The following is a 10,241-nucleotide window of genomic DNA, read 5'->3' on the forward strand; positions in this document are numbered from 1 at the left end:
TTGTCCTTTGTCTGTCGTCGTCATTAACTTTTCACAATTTCATCTCCAGAACCACTGGGCCAATTTTAACCAAACTTGCCACAAAGCATCTTTGGGTGAAGGGGATTCAAGTTTGTACAAATGAAGGGCCAAGTCTTCTTTCAAGGGAAGATAATTAGAAAATAGTGAAAATTTGGTGGCATGTTTTAAAAATCTTCACAAGAACCACTGGACCAGGAAAGATGAAACTTATAAAGGACATCCCCAGGTAGTGTAGATTCAATTTTGTTGAAATCCTGACCCTTTGGGGTAGGGTGGGGCCAAAATGGATGATCAAAGTATTACAAAGGAATACATAGAAAAATCTTCTTCTCCAGAACCACTGCGTCAGGAAAGATGAAACACGTGGAAACATCCTATTGTAGTGTAGATTCAAATTTGTTCAAACCCTGACTCCTGGGGTTGGGGCAGGGCCACAGTCTATCATCAAAATTTACATAGAAAAGGGGATTTAAGTTTGTTCAAATGAAATGCTATGCCATCTTCCAAGGGGAGATAATTACAAATTTTTGAAATATTAATGGCATCATTTAAAAATCTTCTCAAGAACCACTGTGCTACAAAAATATAAAACATATGTGGAATCATTGTGTGGTAGTGTAGATTCAAGTTTGTTCAAATCATGACTCCTGGGGTAGGGTGGGGCCACAATGGAGGATCAAAGTTTTACATAGGAATACATAGTGAAAATCTTTTAAAAATCTTCTTCTCAAGAAAAGCAAAGCCATAATTCGTCATATTTTTATGATGAATCATAAAAATCATGAACCCTAGAGGTAGGGTGGGGCACAATGGGTGATCAAAGTTCTACATAGGAATACATAGGGAAAATCTTTAAAAAATCTTCTACTCAAGAACAGCAAAACCATGATTGGTCATATTTATATGGAAGCACTTTAAAAAATGCAGATTCAAATTTGTTCAAATCTTGAACCTTTGGGGTAGGGTGGGGCCACAGTTGGTGATCAAAGTTCTACATAGGAATACATATGAAAAATCTTTAAAAAATCTTCTTCTCAAAAATAGAAAAGCCATGATTGGTCATTAGCTCACCTGAGCTGAAAGTCTGATCACATTTTGTCTGTCGTCTGTCTAGCTGTCTGTCTGTCCGTCTGTAAACTTTTAACATTTTTGACTTCTTCTCAATAACCACTGGGCTGATTTCAATCTTGCCACAAAGTATCCTTGGGTAAAGGGGATTCAAGTTTATTCACATGACGGCTGGCCTTCTTCCAAGGGGAGATAATTACAAATTAATGCAAAATTAATGACATCTTTTAAAAATCTTCTTAAGAACCACTTAGCCAGGAAGGATGAAACTTATACGGAAACGTCCTCAGGTAGTGTAGATTCAAGTTTGTTCAAATCATGACTCCCAGGGGTAGGGCAGGGCCACAATGGATGATCAAAGTTTTACAAAGGAATACATAGGAAAAATCTTCTTCTCCAGAACCACTGAACCAGGAAAGATGAAACTTATGTGGAAACATCCTCAAATAGTGTATATATTAAGTTTGTTCAAATCATGACCCCTAAAGGGGTGGGGCCACAAAGGACGATTAATTTTTTTTTTTACATAGATATACATAGGAAACATCTTTAAATGTCTTCTTCTCAAGAAGAACAAAGCCATGATTAGTTATATTTATATAAGAGCATCCTCACGTAGTGTAGATTAAAGTTTGTTCAAATTATGACCCCCGGGGGTAGGTTGGGGCCACAACAGAAGACAAAACTTAATAATACGGCTCTTATAGTAAAAAAAAAATCTTTAAAAATATATAAGCCACAATTTGTCAAAGAAATATGGAAGCATCCTCATTAAATGTAGATTCCAGTTTGTTCAAATCAATCCCCCCTTCCCATTTGGCATACATGTTAACTCTACCGCTTTAGGCGGAAGTCTACCTCTTTTTTTACTCCATCTTTTGCCTATCGCTTTTATTCTTTAATCTACCACTTTTCTATGGCACTCCAAATTCACAAAAATGAGCTAAACATAGTTTCACAGTCGATAAACTAGGTTTATCGGCTGTTAACTATAGTTTACGGATCGTAAACTATAGTTAACGACGTAATCTATATTTCACATCTGTAAACCATAGTTAACACGATAATCTATGTTTCAGAAGCGTAAACTATAATAAGCATCGAAAACAATCATTAGCAATTGCAAAACATAGTTTATCTAATAAATACGGTTTCACAATTTGTAAACTATGGTTTACAACTCTTAACTATAGTTAACGAATGTTAATTATAGTTTACGATTGCAAACTATAGTTAACAGATATTTAGGGTGACGAATTCACAAAATTGCGATAAATATAGTTTTTACATTTGAGAAACACAGTTTACAAACAGAATCTCGTATTTTGTATCGGAAATGCATAATTTTCTGTGAAACTATATTTCACAACTCTAAACTATAGTTTACGATCAAAACTATAGTTAACAATAGTTTTGTTCGTTCATCAAAGATACAGTTACAACATGATAAACATTACAACGATCATTTTCATTGGTTGTTTTATATATATATATATATATATATATATATATATATATATATATATATATATATATATATATATATATATATATATATATATATATATGACATGAAAAGTGAGTTTCTAACGACTTTCAGGCAAATCAGGCAAATTTAATATTTTAAAAAAAACTTTACAGGAAAAATTATTAATTTTTAAAAGAATTAAAAAATAAAAAAAAACATCTACTCCTGCCGACTCAAACCTTTCTATGTTACATCGTAGGTCAGACAAAGATGACCGTGCAGTGTTAGCATCAAAGGATTCGCTGGTGGCTCAACTTCTAAGATTATCCAGGAGAGAATTAATTCTGCTTATGCAGTTTTGTACGGATGGCAAATTCGATGGTGCTTCCCTTTGAAGAGCCATTTCCTAGAATGGCGCACATTTTGTATTGCCTCTCACGATTGGTTCCTCGAGAATTCAAATTGAAAACCATTGTTAACAGATTTTTTTTATGCATAATCTATATCTAACCACTGTAAACTATAGTTTACAAATGTGAATTATAGTTTATGGTGATAAACTATGATTGACAATTGTAAAATATAGTTTATCTCTCAAAACTATCGTTCAAGATCGTGAATTATAGTTTACGTTTGTTAAATATAGTTTATGAGTACAAGTATTAGCTTTCCTAAAAAGCTTGTCTGACTTGAGCAAATTTATTTTTACGCGAAGAATCAAGAAAAGTTAAATCCAGTGTACTCAACGTGACTCTGAGTAATGAAACGAATTCTTTTGCTAAGAAACAGTAAAAGTTTAAATCAGTGGCATCAGCATAAATTTAAACTTGGACATGAATTTATTCCATATACACTATATTTATACTTATAATTTCCTTTTTTATGGACGTAGGGTCCGGCCGGGGGAGGGGGAGTGCCCCCCCCCCCCATTTATGCCGATTTATACATAGCTATATTTTATGATTGGGTCTCTTAAATCATGTAATTTATATTTAACTTCTGATAACTTGATAGTGTCCATCTTAAACTGAAAATTTCTGAAATTTCTTCCAACAGGCCTGTTCATGGATAAAAAGATATAACCAGTGCTTTTGAAAGAAAAACTACAACACATAAAAATCTAAACATCAACTGGTGAACAATTTTGATAATTAAGAAATGTTTTATTAAAAAAATAAATAAGTAAATAAACGTGTTACAAATGAGCTAACATCTTTGCATTTAGCAAAAGAATATTCAGCATATATCAATCACTTTGATATTTTTTTTTACTGTGAATAAATGAAACGTCTGCAAGTTATGAATATTTGTAGATTTATAAAAATTCTAAAGATAGAGAGACTCAGTATGCATTCAAATTAAAGATAATCGACAAGTGGTGACCTGACCAGCTTCATTCATTTCTGTTTTGCTGGACATCAATGATGCATTCGAGAATGGCCAAATGTTATGCAACCTGTAATGTATAATGTGATAATAATGACAGATCAGCTTCAATACTCTGGCTTGTTTGGGTGTTTACTCTTCATGCTCTCCAGTTGATAGTTAAGATAGTATGAAGTTTCCAAGATCAAGTTATCACAAGAATTCTATTGAACGACTTGACTAACAAGCCTTGGCTAAATCTAGTACTGTCTGACGCCATGACGTCAGACAATAAATGTTCGTTAACTATAGTTTACGACCGAAAACTATCATTAACGAATGTAAAACATAGTTTATCTGATAAATATAGTTTCACGATTTATGAAACTATGATTTACAACTCTTAACTATAGTTCACAATTGTAAATTTACAGATGTGAATCTATGTTTATCAACAAAATCTATTGTTAACGTTTAATTACAGACAGATAAACTTAGATTAGCATTCGTAAACTATAGTTAACAACCGTTAAATATAGTTTTAAAGATGAAAACTATAGTTAACGAATCGCTAACTATAGTTCACGGATTGTAAATTTTAGTTTACAGTCGGTAAATCTAGTTTATCATCTGTGAAACTAAGTTTAGCTAATTTTTGTGAAATTGGCGCGCCATACTTTTCTACCAAATTCATTTTTGGCTTGCTTGGGTAGCCATTTTTAAAGCCTCTCGTTATATATCGCGTGATTTGAACTGGGAGCATTATCCAATGTTACACAGATTTAAGGAGGCTGGGGGGTCCAAAAAAAATTTCTTCAAAATTGATTAAATTGGCAGAAATGCTTGATATAATCATCAGTTACATTTTAGTATAAAAGACAACATCAGAATCAACCTTAATTTTCGAATTTATTGCATCTTAGTATACTGCACATTATGTCAACATGAAAACATATCAAAAACAATATGAAACACAAATATAAATCGGAAAGTGGTTAAAAACATAACAATTACATCAGATAAAATAAACTCTATTAAAAAACCTTCTTTACAATGAAACTGTTAGATAAAAATGACAATTTAGTGAAAATACACACTTCACATTTATGCAATTATTCAAATTTAAAAAAAAAATAACCACAGGATTTTGTTCAACTTGTTACATAATGATGATCAATATATGTATAATATAAATCAAGCATAGAGAAAAAAAATCTGCTGATAAATTTTGAGAAATGGAAATAAAAACTGTAAAATTCCAACATAATATTTGGTATATTATTAGTTACCTCCCTTTGCAGATTCAGAAAAATGCTGATTTTTTTTTTAATTTTGTAACCTCAGGTTTTTCATAAATTTGATCTTTAAATAATGTTTCAATATCCTGAAACCCAATGGCATTCCTTTCTCACAACATTTTCAAATGTTTAAAACAGACCACAACCAACGTACTATCTGCAATTTTCTCAGCCACAAAATCAGACAAAATTTCTGCTGCAACTAAATATGAAAGAGATGAGATGTTTATATTTTGGATGTTCTGTACCATTAGGTACTGAAGACGTATGACCAGTAATCCTTTGGGAAAATTTTTTCCCCTAAAAAATAATTCTTCAAAAAGTAGTAAATAGTCTTTTGAATGCAATGGTTGATGGCATGTACTGCATCCTTAGCATAGTTGTTACTCCAAAAATAGAAATACTACCTCAAGCACAAGTCAGCTTTGCTCCAGTTGATTTTCCCAGAATTTTCTGAAAGGAGATGCATGGGCGAACATAGCGTGCAGAAAGCCTATAGCTTCAGATATATAAAAATCATGTTCAGTTTGTGAATTTAGTATTCAGAGTAAAGTTCTCATTATTGAAATTTATGAAATTATGATAAACAAAAATTTTCTCGGCACAATTTATTCTTTTATTAAAAAAAATAATTTGGTATTCGTGGGGTTCGAACCCTAGCAATAAAATCCTGAGTATCATTTTCTTTCGAGACTAGCACGCTAACCACTAGACTACACAATTCCTGATGAAGAGTGGCATTTAAATCATGTTTGTGATATGACTCTTGACTTAATGGACTTCAAAGATGCGAATGTTATGTCATAAAAGTATATTTTTAAGGTATAGTGGGTCATTGCTCCATATTTTTGTTAACCAAAAAATGTATATCTTTATGCAAACTTTGAGGATTAACGTTCAAAAAGGTGGAGCGAAGACCCACTCATATCGAAAAATGGTATTTAAGTATGAGAAAATGACTCTTTTTGCCCGCTTTTGTGTGTGTCTAATATTTCACAGGCAAATAATTTCAATCTTTAAGGGATTTTTGCAAAATTATAGAGATTTTACATAAAGTATATCTTAATGTTAGACGAAATATTAAGGAAAATTTTGATATAATTGAAGTTTAATTTTTCATCTTCATGTTTGTCACACTATAGGCTTATCGCTCGTCATGTTCACCCATCTCCTTACATAGGGAAATGCTTATAAATTGATAATAAGTACAACATTCTTTTAAAATGCATTTTAAATCTCAAGTCATATCATATGTAATTAATTATTCACTAAGTATCTTAAATTATAAAATTAGGGCCTTATTTATATTTCATAATTAACAAAGTTAAAATATTTAACAACTGTTTTGTACCAAGGACACATATGCACATTACATATCATCATATCTGCCTCTAGTAAAGTGATATGTCCGGGGCCTTAAGGATTATTGAAATTCTTAATTTTCATGGAATAAATAATATCAATTTATAATATACATGAGTCCTATTCTTTACATATGCCATTGAACCATTCATATAATATTCAAACAAATTGCCTAATATACATATATCATGTAGCTGTTTAGGAAGTCATGTTTGTCTGTTTTAACATGTTTATAATTGATAAAATACAAAGAAAGAACAATCAAACGTATTACCTGAAACTGAAGACTGGTCAATATTGTCCAGGTTTTAAGCAACAATAAAGATGACAAACACTAAAAAAACTCAGTACATATACTTTGACACGTGTTTTCTCTTTGGAGAAGTATGCTTGGTTTTGCAGGACATGCACTTCAGACTGTACGTAGATAAGCAATCACTGCTGTCGCTGTTATTGTTATTTACATAAATGGATAAATCTTTTGTCTGTTTTTTTTCACCACTTATAAACTGCCAAAGTTTTGTCTTCACATTTCTGACAGTTTATCTTGGCAATTGTTTTTATAGACTATTATTACCTTATTAGGATGAAGAGTTCATTTAAAGAACATTAACTCTTCCAGGACTATGGAAGAGTTACAAGACTTCAAAGTGAAAATCTTTTTTGATTAGAGATAATAACACTCTACAATGGCAGCGACCCCCCAGCCTTCTTAAAGCACGTGTTTGACAACGACAGGTGCACAAATCTCCGTAATAACATTGGTTACAATAAAGGATGATGTGTCAAAACTACTTTCTGCGGCCCCTTTTTCTACGACGAATTATATTTATTCTACAACGATTTTGAAAGTTTTCAAACAAAAGTGAATAAATACGACGCCTTTTGAACAGTGTCAATACATGTAGTTCCAACACATTTTGATTATGAGGATTACTGCATTATTTATGATTTTTTAAACCCCATGAGAGCAAAATTCGACTTGGTTTGTGACAATAGGATCTTTTATGAAAAAGGATAGGCGGGTCTTAGTACAATAGAGGGTATGCATGTCCGAGGAATCTACCTTATATGGCTTTTGTTATTATTTCGCACATTGTCACTTACCGAGAACAATTGTCCAATCCGATGACTGAACGACAAAACATTCTGGTTTACTACATGTTTACATTTTATCACAGACACGTGGCTTAGGTCAATTTACACATTATGTCTACTACATTTCAAACTTTTTAATGGCCAGCAAAGCCTTTTTAGACGGTGGCTATATATAGCCACAGGCTATTGCTGCTGCTTTTGGGCTATAAATAACAACTGTGTAAAATCACGGGGACCCTAGCGGCGATTTTTGCAGAGTCAGTAGGGTTGATTCAATGTTTGAAAATAAAATTCACGTAGTTAACAAATACTCTCAAGTTATTTCAAAGACATTTTGTTGATGGGCACAAAGCTTAATTCCTGATATTTGCCGTTATCGATATTTCTCGCTTCGGTGGCAGGGGATAGTTTCGTACTAAAGACCCGGTCAAATTTCTTAAAGAATTGAGATACCCCCTGTTTGATGTGATATTTCATGTAGAAAAATGATTAGAATAATTATTGGACACATTTGCAGTGCGGCAGAGTGCTTGCTGAAAAAAATGATGAGCAACATGTAGGTATTACTATGACGCTTATCATATACAGAGTTGTAAATGCGAAACTAAGACACGTGGTCAGTTGCAGAGGAAATTCAGCTGAAAAGCAGTAGGCCTTAGAGGAAGGTGTGTATTTCAGATGGAAGGTGAATGGCCCCATATCAATTGGTGAATTTTTATTAGGGCTTGCATTGATTTACAGACTACTGGGTGTTTTATCCTGCTCGCTCGGGCCTGGGGGTGGGTTGTATGGGTGTGAATGAGGCCCAAATCTTGGAAAAACAAGCCAAAATTTGGGGAGTCCCCAGGTGCATTTTTGGTACACTGTACTTATATATGCACTCTAATAGGCAGATTACATGTAATTTGTTGACATAATTTGTGAGCCATGGGCATATGAAGTGTAATTAATTAGCCCCTGGAAAACTGTCCCCATGTACATGTTTTTATGGATCGCATGTATATGTGTACCCCCTCGGCACATGTTTGGCATTAAAAAAACTATCCTCTGCCACCTTCGTGAATATTCATTAAATTACGCCGACCTACAACTAATTCGTACACGGAACGACTCGTATATTTGTATGCAAACTACAGAAGTTACACGGCTTTTTTTAACGCTGTGTTAATGTAAAATTTAAATAATATTTATTAATAGTCAGAATATTTAAGGGAAAAAATATTTGAGAATAATGGTTTCACATTTTAACTTTGAAATCAAATAATTATAATTGCTAAACACACGCACGGTAGTTTCCTAGTTACAACAGTGGGACGGACAACTTCGGAATGGACATTTTTCCGAACTTGCGCACCCTTTTCCTTTAAAGCTATTATCTTAGGATTTTTTTTAAATGGTGGGGTTTTTATATTTAAATTGATTTATGAAATAAAAAATCCAACATTTTTAGCTAGTTTTTGAGATATTAAGTGGCAAAGATAAAAATCCCATGGGGAAACATGTACTTAAAATTACCCCATAAAAAACCCCACAAAAACCCCATGGGGTTTAAAATTTTCCCCATGGGGAAAATTTACCCATACAATTCAGTGTGGGGTTTTTTAACCCATGTGTTGCTTATATTGTAATGTGGGGTTTTTTCCCCCACATTTCTTCATCAAGGGGTTAAAAAACCCATATATCAATATTTATTTTCTCTAAGATAATTCCTAAAGACTGTCTTTTTAAATGCATCATTTTTTTCTTTGTCTTTCTATAATAGTTAGTAGTTATTACAAATATATATTTTCATTTATTTGTGTATCTATTCCTTAATTTCATGGGAACGTGTTTAAAAAAGTTTCATATGAAACAGTCAAGAAAATAGTTAACTCTTTTTAATCATTTCTAGCTGTTGGCAAATTTTCATCCCCACTCCCCTTACATCCACCACTCATAACTTTGGATCATGGTCATCCATTTCTAGTAAGCTAAATGTTTTATATCTAAACCTATACAGTTATATACCCTGAAATAAAATATAAAAATCCTTTGATCCACCACATATATTTAAAATTTTTAATGTCCACTCCCCTTGGATCCACCATTCATAAGTTTGGATCTTGTTCACACATGACTTTGAAGTCAATTAGACATAATTATTAAAGAAAAAGAAATTATCCCAAGATCCACCTACCAATATTTTGGATCCCAGTCACTCATTAAAAATATTCATATTGATTTAAAGTCTTGATATTTGAGGTTACATTTAAAATAAATAATCAATAAATATCTTCAAAACCTTTGGATCCACCATCAATTTTTGGATCTTGATCATCTATTAAACTTGCCTCCGGTAAGACAGAAACCTAATATAAATTACACCCCTCCCCTAATATTCACCTCATAAAATACTGATCAGAGTCAATCATGCAACTGTACAATAAACAAAGTGTTTTACAGTTTAATTTAAAATGCTCACAACCTAATGTACTATATTAATATCAACAAATTGTACATACATGTGTCAAAAATAAACTAAATATTTTTGTCATGTTCCATTCAGGTATATACAGGCCTAA

The sequence above is a fragment of the Saccostrea echinata genome, unplaced genomic scaffold (genome assembly GCF_033153115.1).
Source record: "Saccostrea echinata isolate AGI-Se365-2 ecotype Australia unplaced genomic scaffold, CSIRO_AGI_Sech_v1 ptg000025l, whole genome shotgun sequence".
Classification (NCBI taxonomy): Eukaryota; Metazoa; Mollusca; class Bivalvia; order Ostreida; family Ostreidae; genus Saccostrea; species Saccostrea echinata.